Source organism: Ornithorhynchus anatinus, chromosome 4 (genome assembly GCF_004115215.2).
Source record: "Ornithorhynchus anatinus isolate Pmale09 chromosome 4, mOrnAna1.pri.v4, whole genome shotgun sequence".
Classification (NCBI taxonomy): domain Eukaryota; kingdom Metazoa; phylum Chordata; class Mammalia; order Monotremata; family Ornithorhynchidae; genus Ornithorhynchus; species Ornithorhynchus anatinus.
In genome coordinates this window covers 44019092-44031458 of record NC_041731.1, presented here as the reverse complement: position 1 = coordinate 44031458, position 12367 = coordinate 44019092, and the positions used below count along the sequence as shown (strand labels likewise).

The following is a 12367-nucleotide window of genomic DNA, read 5'->3' as shown; positions in this document are numbered from 1 at the left end:
GACCAAGGGACTGAGTGTCAGGAGAGCAAGCTTTTAGCCCCAGCTTCACCTACAACCTAGGTAACCTTGGACAAGTCACTTACATGTTCTGTGCCTCAGTTTCTACATCTGTAAAATGAGAATAAGCTTCCTGTTCTTTTCTTTTTTAAAAAATTTTTTTATGGTATTTGTCACATGCTTTCTATGTGCCAAACACTGTATTAAAGTGCTCAGGTATGTTCAAGGTAATCAGGTTGGATGCAGTCCTTGCCCCACAGAGGTCTCACAGTCTTGATCCCCATTTTCCAGATGAGGTAACTGAGGCACGGAGAAGTTCAGTAACTTGCCCAAGGTCACACAGCAGACAAGTGGCGGAGCCAGGATTCGAAACCAGGTCCTTCTGATTCCCAAGCCCGAGCTCTATCTACTAGGTCCCACTGCTTGGAGGACTGTATGTTGTGTGTCTGCATGTAGAAATAACAATAAAGGGTGCTGAGAAAAGTACACTTCTGAAATACAGACCTACAATGAAAAAGAATCCAAATGTGTGTTCCTCATATGACCTGGCAACAAGAAGCAGCCGGTGCTCCACTGACCCACCAAAGAAGACCCAACTACATCAATCATTTTTAAATCACAATTTTCCATCATTTGGTTGCCGAAGCAGTCGTTAAAATAGTTGGAAAATTTTCAACTAACTCAGAAGTAAAATAGGGATATTGAACTTTTACCTCAAAATACCGATTCTTAAATATATTCTGAATAACAATCAATTAAGGACACCACTAGAGCACTTTTTGGTAAGCATTCTACAAGATGCAAATCTGGTTGTGAGAACCATTATCGCCAAAAGCTTTTCAGGCTTAAAAAAAAAAAAATCATGTATCTACCAATTACCCAACTGAAAAATTCAGTAATTCTCAAAAATGCTATTGGTGAGACTGGAAATAAAACCATCAGAATTTACCCAACGGAAATATAAAAACACCGATAGAAAGTATTTCTGCAGCACAGGCCCAGAAGGCTCCACTGTTCTAGCAATATCTTTTAATGTGACAGAGAGCTGGAGTTGAAATTAGATAGCTACACACCACTTGATGAAAAAGCAGGTTTACTTTAGTTCCTGGCCTCATGATGACCAGGGTGTCCATATACTCTACTCATTCAAGGTTATTACTGGCCAGTGTCTGTCTTACAATTCTCCTCCCACCCCTGACCTCAGAATAACTTTCACCCCAAACACACTTCTACCTTTGAAAGTCACATGATTTAGAACTCTAATGCGGGGAGAGTTTCTCTGCTCCTCCTCTGAACCGAATGGGGTTCCAAAATGTGGCAATAATAATAATAATGTTATTTATTAAGCGTTTACTATGTGCCAGGCACCATACTAAGCGCTGGGGTGGATATGAGCAAATTAGGTTTGACACAGTCCTTGTCCCATCTGGGACTCACAGTTTCAATCCCCATTTTACAGATGAGGTAACTGAGGTATGGAAAAGTGAAGTGACTTGCCCACAGTCACACAGCAGGACAGGTGGCAGAGCCAGGATTAGAACCCATGACCTTTTGACTCCCAGCCCCGTGCTCTATCCACTACACCATACATACATCTATCCACTACATAGGGAAGCAGCGTGGCTCAGTGGAAAGAGCACAGGCTTGGGAGTCAGAGGTCATGGGTTCGAATCCTGACTCTGCCCCTTGTCAGCTGTGTGACTGTGGGCAAGTCACTTAATTTCTCTGTGCCTGTTCCCTCATCTGTAAAATGGGGATTAAGACTGTGAGCCTCTCATGGGACAACCTGATGACCCTGTATCTCCCCCAGTGCTTAGAACAGTGCTCTGCACATAGTAAGCACTTTACAAATACCAATGTTATTATTATTACACCGTGCTGTTCCTGATACGGAGCCTGAGGATACCACATAAGCCCTCAAAGAGTGTGCGGCCCCAAGTCCCGGAACTTCGGTTAATGGCACCAGGCTGGCGGGGTAAGGGTTTGCCATGAATAGGAAACAAAGGTTTACACCCGAGAAGTGCCGTGAATTAATTCTGCTCCCTAGAAAGTACACTATTCAAAGGCACCCAGACCGACAAAGACAGAAAATGGAATCGAGAAAGCCGGAGGGTTCTTTGGGAGATTGATAGGCTGAGTCACATTAGTGGTAACAAACCGAATTTAAATTCCCCAGAGCAAATGTAACAGTCTTCTCTCCAGGGACAAGGCCTGGAACTCCCACCGATGTGCCAACTGACTTTTTCAAGAGTTTCACTGGCATCGCTAAGGAACCAAACAATGAAGTTTTGGAATGCAGTCAGTCTACCGGTATCAAAGTTATTTTCATTACAACACACCTTCCCTGGGTGGAACATATGAGGAAGGAGGAGAAGAGACAACCGCAGAATACGAAAGAGCTAGAGAGGAGCACAAACAGGAGGGAAAAATAAAGTAATAACTAGGGTAGAAGTGGGGCACTGTTAAACCCTTACTATGTGTCAAGCACTGTTCAACCAAGGACTTAGTTCAGCGCTTATCACAACTGACCAACTGATTTTAAGAGCTGTGGTAGATGCAACTTAATCAGGTCAGGCACATTCCCTTTTCTGTCCCATATGGGGCTCGCGGTCTAAGTCGGACCAAGAACAAGAACTGAATCCCCGTTTCACAGAATGGGAAAATTGAGGCACAGAGCACAGCAGGCATATTCCGAATTGTACATTCCAAGCACTTAGTACAGTGCTATGCACATAGTAAGCGCTCAATAAATAGTTTTGAATGAAAAAGGATGGGACTAAAACCCAGGTGTCCTGACTCCCAAGCCCAGGCTGTTTCAAAAAACAGAGCAATACAAATTAAAGGACAGCATCATCCACAGGTAGACTACAGCAGTAGACAGATCAGTGCTGCTTGACATACGGGGTTTTTTCTTTTTTTTAACCCATCACTATCAAAAGTATTCACTGAGCCCCAAAGTGCATGAGACACTGTACCAGGAATTTGGAGGAGTACAGAAAACAGTGGGATTAAAGCCCATTAGAATTGGGAGGCCAACAGCCAGGAGATTTAAAATAGAGCAGTCTGGGCGACAAAACTAAATTAAAAGTGTGTTAGCTGAGGAGCCGGTGTGCTAATGCTCTATCCACATATCTCCATCTAAGCATTACCTCCCAACCCAAGTTATTTAGCCAGATTGGAAGAGGTGTGGTCGATACTAGTAATTGAGCTGGACACGCTTGACATCTGGACATAAAGTCTATTTGTTCCTTACTTCTTAACTACCTGCCTCTGCTTCTTCAAAAGGAGCAGTGGAAACGGGAGCTACAGAATGTGCTTGCAGAGTTCAGGTTCCCTCTGTTTCTCCCAGTTGACCTGGAAAGGAAGGAGAACAGCTCTCCGCATCCTTGATTAAGGATTAAGGAAGCTACAGGGAGCCAAAGAAAGCAGGCTAATTGAAAGGTGGTATGGGAGAGCCCTGAGGCAGGCCAGAGAGCCCAGGTTTCCTCTGGAGGGTCAGCCCCGTTCTCTAGTTTAATAGTGAAGAAAAAGGAATGGGGGGGAAAAAACGTCCCATAAGAATCACAGCATTGTTTCTAACACGGCTCTTTAGGACACCACCTTTTATGAGCCATTTTCCCCCTGCCCTGTTTTGATCTGGATCTGTGTGTTCAGGAGGGGTGAGGCAAAACCTAGCACAGTTTAATGGAAAACTTCTCTTTTAATTAAGAAAAATAAATAAAAATCACTTCCACTACTACTAATTACTGAACAGTGCATATGGTTTTGTTTTAATGATGCCTCTTAATTTGGAGCTGTTTCTTTGAACCCTTTCACTGATCCAAAAGAAAAACTTTAATTTTAGCTTACGGATTAGGTTCCAACACTAAGTGCTTCTATTGAAAAAAACTCAAAGACATTAATCACCGAAGGAAACGAAAAGCCAATCACTCAAAAATGCAGCTTGTTGACTTCAAAGGGTTACTCGCTTGGCCTCACATTTTCATTAAAATATCTTTGACAATAACAATGAAGTATATTTGCCAGCCAGGCTCTAGATCACCTAACCCTAGACTTAAAGTACTTGGGCAAAAAAGCAAGCTAACAGGGCGGGGGGGCGGGCATGATCACTTTGGCAAAAGCAAATAATTCCCATTTTGGAGCCCCGTGGACAGCTGTTATAGGAAACTTAACACTGCAGGAGATTCCAATCTGACTGCGGTGTTGACCGGCATTAAAATCACGTAAAAGTTTCACGGAATGACTGTGTATTGTTTGAGCACAAAAGGCAATCAATCACAAAATTTAAAGGGAAGATGACAAAAATAAAATCCTTCCTTAGAATAAGGGAAGATTAATTTATCAGTACTACTACCTCTATGCAGACGACGCCCAAATCTACATCTCCAGACCTGATCTCTCTCCCTCTCTGCCATCTTGCTTTTCCTCCTGCCTTTAAGACATCTCTACTTGGACAGTCCCCGGCACCTCATGCTTAACACAACTAAAACAGACCTCTTACCTGCCCACCCAAACCTCGTCCTCCCCAACTTTCCCATCAGTTTAGACGGCACCCCCAACCTTCCTGTTTCACAAGCCCGTAAACTTGATGTTATCCTCGAGTCCGTTCTCTCATTCAACCCACAAATTCAATCCATCACTAAATTCTGTCAATTTGACTCACAACATGGCTAAAATCCGCCCTTTCCTCTCCATCCAAACTGCTACCCATCACTTATCCTATCCCGCCTCCTTGCTGACCTCCCACTCTTCTGTGCCTCCCCACTCCAGTCCATACTTCACTCTGTTGCCCAGTTCATCTGTGTTGCCCTGACTTGCTGCCTTTACTCAGGCCCTTCCCAGCCCCACAGCACTTAGGTACATAACTGCAGTTTATTTATCTGTATTAATGTCTGTCTCTTCCTCTAGACGGTATGCTCGTTGTGGGCACGGAATGTGTTTCTTATTATATTGTACTCTTCCAAGCGCTTAGTACAGTGCTCTGCACGAAGTTAGCGCTGAAGAAATATGATGGACCGACTGCCATTACAAGAATCAAATTGCAGGAAGCAAAACGTTAGCCTCTTTAAATGGTGAGGTAATACGCTCTTTAGAGTAACAGACAGCGGAATATATCTTTTCCCCCTCTGAAAAACATTCATCTACTTTCCCAGATGTCCGTTCATCAAGGAACACAAAGGTATGAATTTTGATTTCTAAACAGAGGTCCAGAGTTTACATCGCTGTCTAATGTTCCTTATGGGCATGGGACACATCTGCTAAATCTGTTGTATTGCACCCTCCCAAGGCAGTGCTCAATAAATACCACTGATCGACTGATGGGAGCAGGTAAGTTTAGTTACCTGTGTGATAACTGACTTCACACAACCTAATTTTCTGGGACCTTGTGGAGTGTCTACCAACACTGTTGTTGTGTACTCCCCCAAGTGTTTAGTACAGTGCCCTGCACACAGTAAGTGCTCAATAATACATCTGATTGATTGACTGATTGGCATCACAGCAGGCCTCTTTTCTCAGGATATCTTCTAGTCGCTCATGATTCAAATTTGGCAGTGGGTGAGAGAAGACACAAGTAATTGAATTCCCCACTGGGACTGTACCTGAGAAGACCCAAATACACAAAGGAAAAACCCCTATAATTGTCACTGAATGAGAACTCAAATTATCAGCAGTCTCACAAATAAAACCCTAAAACAGACACAGTTGGAAAATAAACTTAATGTAGCATTACCAGCCAGCCATGCGTTGTATGACCACACAATCTCATCTCTAGTAATTTTATGAATTACTAGAACGGATTAGAAACAGGAAAATGTCATAGTGGACCTAGTTTTATGAAGACAGAGTTCCGCCTGACTAGCCCAGTGTGATCTCAATAACTTTCGCAAGCTGTTTCAATAAAGTATATAGAATTGCCAATCCCAAAATGTAAGGAAGTACACATTAAACTGGAAAATCATGATTGTTTTTCCAGCACTGTAGGTCAATTGATTAAAAAAAAAAGCCACCCAGTTACAGACGAGAATTGTTTTCTTGTAAAACTTTGCACTGAAGACAACTTGCCCAATATCAATCACTCATTCCAACCCGAGGCACATGTACACATGCAATCAATGAATCGAATTTACTGAGCGCTTAACTGTGGGCAGAATGCTGTACTAAGCTCTTAGGAGAGTACAATACAACAGAGTTGGTAGACACGTTCCTTGCCTACAAGCTGCCTAGGGTCTACAGGGTGACAGGCGTTAATTATTAATATTAATATAAACACATTACGGATATATGCGCAAGAGCCATGGGGGTGAGGTGAATATCAAGTGCTCCAAGGGTACAAATCCAAGTGCACAGGTGACATAGAAGGGAGAGGGAGTTGGGGAAATGAAGGTTTAGTCAGGGAAGTCCTCCTGGAAGAGGTACAGACTGTGTCTCCCCATCTCAACTTGTAGGGGAGGGAATTACTATTATTGTATTATTTAAGCGCTTACTATGTACCAAGCACTGTTCTACATGCTGGGATAGATAGAAGTTAATAAGGTTGGACACAGTTCCTGTCCCACATGGGGCACAAACCCTTAATCCCCATTTTATAGGTGAGGGAACCAAGGTCCAGAGAAGTAAAGTGACTTGCTCAAGGTCACCCAGCGGATGTGTCCATTACTGTTGTATTGTACTCCCTCAAGTGCAGTGATTGATTGACTTTAGTAAGGTTTTGAAGGTGGGGAGACTGGTGGTCTGGCATATTTGGAGAGGGAGGGAGCTCTAGGCCAGAAAGAAGATGTGGGAAAGGGGTTGGCAGCGAAATACACGAGATCAAGGGATACCAAGAAGCTGTGAGACCTTCTGAATAGAGCATGGGCCTGGGAATCAGAAGGACCTGGGTTCTAATCCCGGCTCCATCACTTGTCTGCTGTGGAACTGTGGACAAGCCACTTATCTTCTCTATACCTCCATTATCTAGAAAATGGGGATTAAGACCATGAGCCCCGTGTGGGACAGGGACTGTGTCCAATCTGATTCGCCTGCATCTACTCCAGCGCTTAGCACAGCACCGGGCATATAGTAAGTTCTCATCAAATACCATAAAAAAATAATAAAGTGAGCAAGCTGGAACTAGAGGAGTGAAGTGTGCAGGTTGAGTTGTAGTAAAAAAACACTGAGGTAAGGTAGGAGGGAGGGAACTGACTGAGTGTTTTAAAGCCAACGGCAAAGAGTTTCTGTTTGACTTCACAAACAGTTTCTTAAACTGTTTTTAATGTCTGTCTCCCTTACTGGACTGTAAGCTTCTTGAGGGCAGGAATCATGTCTCGGTTGTATTATACTCGCCCAAGCGCTAAGTACAATGCTCTGCATACAGTGAGCGCTCAATAAATACCACTGATTGATAAAATGGCATGCCAACAGGCGTCTTTGGTTGGTAGATGAATCACTAATTCCCATCAGGTTCTTACCAAACTGCACAGTGAAAACAAGAGTTATGGCAGAAGGATATCTGCATTCTCACCCCCTCAATCAACAGTATTTACTAAGTACCTCCTGAGGCCCAGAGTTGCCCTAAGAGCTTGTGAGAGTACAACAGACTTAGAAGACATGATCTCAATCCCCATTTTACAGATGAGGGAACTGATGCACAGAAGTGAAGTGACTTGCCCAAGGTCACAGAGCAGACAAGTGGCGGAGCTGGATTTAGAACCCATGACCTCCTGACTCCCAGGCCAGTGCTCTATCCCCTGCGCCATGCTGATGTGTACGTAAGTGCCATGGGGGTGGTGGGGGTTGGGGGAGGGAAGGATGTGAGTACCCAAGTATTTATGTGCCATGGAAGGGTTCAAGTGGTAACCGCTCCCTCATTACTGAAACGCAGCCTCCAATCTAAAACTGCACAGAGATGCCACCGGCTCTGTCGAGAGAGGGCACAGGGCTGAAGCTACCAGCCTGCTCTCCCAATTAGTGTACCCCGACCTCCAGTCAAAAACCACATCGAGAGGCGGATCTCCCCATGCAGCGAGAACCACATACACCTTCACCGACTTGAGAGTCGGCGGGACCAGGACACAGAAGCCGCAGCCGCTCTGGCCCCGCGCCTGGAAGGTGCCATCATTGGAGTTCATCCTACCCTCTCCGATGCAGCTTGGCCTAGTGGATGGAGCACCAGCCTGGGAGTCAGAAGGATCTGGGTTCTAATCCTGGCTCCACATCGTGACTGCTGTGGGATCCGGGGCAAGTCGCTGCACTACTCTGCGCCTCAGATACCTCACCTGTAAAATAGGGATTAAGAGCGTGAGCCCCACGGACCGTGTCCAACCTTGTTTCTACCCCAGCACTCAGTAGTCTGCCTGGCACAGAGAAAGTGCTCAACAAAAACCATCCAAAAAAAAAACCAAAAACAAACACCTGCTTCCCACAGTTCACCTCATCCCTGATCTCCTTTCTCACCGCCACCTCAAACAACCCATCGACTCACCCCCATCCAACTCGTCTCCACTCCTCATGCTGTCTCCTCTCTCATCCCTCCACTCCATGGCCTTTCTTATTGGGCCCATGGAACTCCCACTTAACCGTGAACAAATTCCCCTTCATCCTCAACCTGTCCTGATCCAGTCACTCCTCCTGCAACCTGGCTGACTTCAGACAACAATGTCTCCCCCAACCCCGGGTCTTCTCAGAGGAGAAGGGAAGGGCCGGCTCCTGGCCCCCCATGCCACTTTTGCACACACTCCACCCTAAGTCACTCACCTTTTCATGCTCTGAAGCCTACATCATCACTTTCTACCCACCTCTACAACTGCCCCTCTGGACTTTCTTACTTTTCTTCTCTCCTTGGGGACTCTGACAGCCATGTGGATGCATCTGATGACATCTCAGCCGCCCACTACCTCTTACTCCTCAGTTCTGCCAAAGTACCGACTGCTCCAGCCCACCTCACCGCTCAACAACTTGGGCACAGGCTGGACCTCATCATCGCTAGTCATTGTATTGTATCTAACCTTAGCAACTCTGAAGTAGAAGCAGCGTGGCTCAGTGGAAAAAGCCCGGGCTGGGGAGTCAGAGGTCATGGGTTCTAATCCCAGTTCCACCACTTGTCAGCTGTGTGACTTTGGGCAAGTCACTTCACTTCTCTGTACCTCAGTTACCTCATCTGTAAAATGGGGATGAAGACTGTAAGCCCCACGTGGGACAACCTGATCAACTTGTATCACCCCCAGCGCTTAGAACTGTGATTGGCACATAGTAAGGGCTTAACAAATACCATTATTATTATTGTTATTTCACAACCTCCTAACCTGCTTCTCTCCCATAGCCCCACCTGACTTCCAAATAGACTTTTCCCCCAACAGAGATGACCGATCACTGGATCCCCTCTACTCAGCCCAGACCATCATGTCCCAGTTGAACTCCCTTCCCAAGTTCACCACTCCACCCTCTTCACCCAAATGACCCCTCACCCCAATCCTTCCGTTAATCTCGCACCGCCGGCCCCCAGCCTCGTGCTCAAGTTGTCAAGTGCTGGGGGCGGGGGGTGGATCCAGGTGCCAGACCAACTTTGGCCACAACAAACTCACCCTCAACTGCTAGGACTCTGCCCTCCATTCACCTCAGCAACACTACAGTTCTTGGCAAATACTACGTGGTTAACAAGTACCATTATTATTATTACTTCTCCTCTCTTATTGAGCCTCATGTCCACTGCCCCCACTTGACTATTGCAGACCTGGAACTCCTTCCTGAAACTTCCAAGGCCTCCATCATCCCCACCATCTTGCCCCCAGTGACCCCACCAACTACATTACTGGAAAAATCAAAACCATCAGTCATGATGTGCTCTCCCCATCTCACTCCAACCACCTTTATCACTCATCCTTCTCAGTGTCTCTGAAGAGGTGATCTTCCATCTGCTTTCGAAATCTCCCCCCTCCACCTATGCAGCCAACCCTATCTCTTAACATCTTATAAATACACTTGGACTCCCTTTTCCTTTCTCTCTGACCACCATCTTCAACCACTCACTCTCTTTCGCCCCTTCCTCTCTGCCTTCAAACACGCCCCTCTGCGCCACCTCCATCCTAAAAATCTTCTCTCGACTTTACTGGACCATCATAATAGCTGAGATATCTACTACATGCTTACTCTGTGCCAAGCACTGTACTAGGCGCTGGGGTAGATACAAGATATCAGATAGGACATACCTGTCTAAAACTGGGACCACGGTCTAAGTAGGAGGGAGAACAGACTTTGAAACCTCATTTTGATTTGAGGAACTGGAGGCAAAAAGAAGTTAAGTGATTTGCCCAAGGTCTCACAGCCAACAAATGGTGGACCCAAGATTAGAACTCAGCTCCTCTGGCTCCCAGGTCTGTGGTCTTTCCACTAGGCCACCCCACCTCTCTCCTCTCATTTCCAACCAAACTCATCACACGGATTGAATAAACCCACCACCTCAATCGTATTTACTGAGCACTTACCGTGTGCAGAGCATTGTACTACGTGTATGGGAGAGTAGACAGGCTAAATCCCTGCCCCCAACAAGCTTACAGTCTTAGGGTGGGGAGGGGACCGGGAGGAAGACAGACATTAATATAAAACTATAAATTACAGATATGTACAAAAGTGCTGTGAGGCTGGGGGGTGGGGGGAGAATAGAGGGAGCAAGTCAGGGTGATGCAGAAGGGAGTGGGAGAAGAGGAAAGATGGGGGGCTTAGTCAGAGAAGGCCTCCTGGGGAAGACATGCCTTTAATAAGACTTTGAAGGCGGGGAGAGAAACTGTCGGTCAGATTTGAGGAGGATGGGTGTTCCAGGCCAGAGTCAGGACGTGGACAAGGGGTCAGAGGCAAGCTGGAGGCACTGTTAGAAGGTAAGCATTAGGGGAGCAAAGTGTGAGGGCTGGGTACTAGTACAGAAGTAGTGAGGTGAGGTTGGAGGGGGCAAGGTGAAGGAGTGCTATAAAGCCAATGGTGAGAAATTTCTGTTTGATGCAGAGGTGGATGGGCAACCGCTGGAGTGTTTTGAGCGGGGTGACATATCCTGAAAGTTTTCGTAGACAAATGATCCAGGAGCAGAGTATAGTATGGACTGGAGTGGAGAGACACACTAGGCTGGGAGGTCAGCAAGGAGGCTGATGCAGTAATCAGGCAGGATAGGATGAGCAATGGGACTAACATGGTAGCCGTTTGGATATAGAGGAAAGGGTGGATTTTAGTGATATCGTGAGGGTGGGCCCGACAGGATTTAGTGATGGATTGAATAAGTGGGTTGAATGAGAGAGAGGAGTCAAGGATAATGCCAAAGTTAAGGGGTTGTGCGACAGGAAGGATAGTGGTACCATCTACAGTGATGGGAAAAGTCAGGGCAGGACACGGAAGATTAGGCATTCGGTTCTGGACATGTTAAGCTTGAGGTGACAGGAGAACATCCAAGTAGAGATGTCTTGAAGGCAAGAGGAAATGCAAGACTGCAATGAGGGAGAGAGGTCAGGGCTGGAGATGTAGATTTGGGGATCATCCACATAGAGGTGGTAGTTGATGCAATGGGAGCGAATGAGTTCTCCAAGGGAGTGGGTGTAGAAGGAGAATAGAATGGGACCCAGACTGAACCTTGAGGGACTGCCACAGTTAGGGGGTCATCATCATTTTCCATACTATATTCCCTCATATCTTGGCCATCACAGTTGACAATACCACCATCCTCCCTCTCTCGCAAACCTGGCATTATCCTTGACTCCTCCCTCTCTTTCAACTCACATATTGAGTCTGCCACCAAATCCTGCTGATTCTTCCTCTGCATTTCCAAAATCCATCCCATCCTCTCCATTCACACTAACACTTCATCAGTCCAGACACCTTTCATCTACCAAGTTGCCTACTGTATCAGCCTAATCACAGACCTCCCTGACTCCTGTCTCTCCCCTCTTCATTCCATACCTCACTCTGCTGACCAGGTCATTTATCTAAGACATCCTTTGGCTCTCGTCTTCCCCACTTCTAAAACCTCCAATGATTGCCGATTTCTCTCCACATCGAGCTGAGCTTGCTGACCGTCTGCTTTACGGTATTCACTAATTCAATGGTATTTACTGAGCTCTTACTGAACTCAGAACACTGTATTAAGGGCTCGGAAGAGGATGATACAAATCAGTAGACTCGATCCCCGTCCACAAGGAGTTTACAGTCTAGACAGAAGCTCACTCTCATCAGCTCTCTCCACCTTATCCCGCTTCTCTCTCACTTTATCCCACCTCATATTCATGCTTCGTTCTCCTTGGGCCAATATGCTCAATGAGCCTCATTTTCATCACTTCCACTGCAGAACTGTTGCTCGAGTCCTCCCACCCCCACCTGGAATTCCCTCCCCTTTCAGAGCTGTCAGAACCCATCG

At 46.1% G+C, this 12367-nt stretch overlaps 1 protein-coding gene across 1 annotated transcript in view; it reads right to left on the bottom strand.

The window, feature by feature from the left end:
* LOC100089730 (rab GTPase-activating protein 1) overlaps positions 1 to 12367 on the bottom strand; it is a 110175-nt gene that overhangs the window by 88113 nt on the left and 9695 nt on the right. The window lies entirely within an intron of this gene.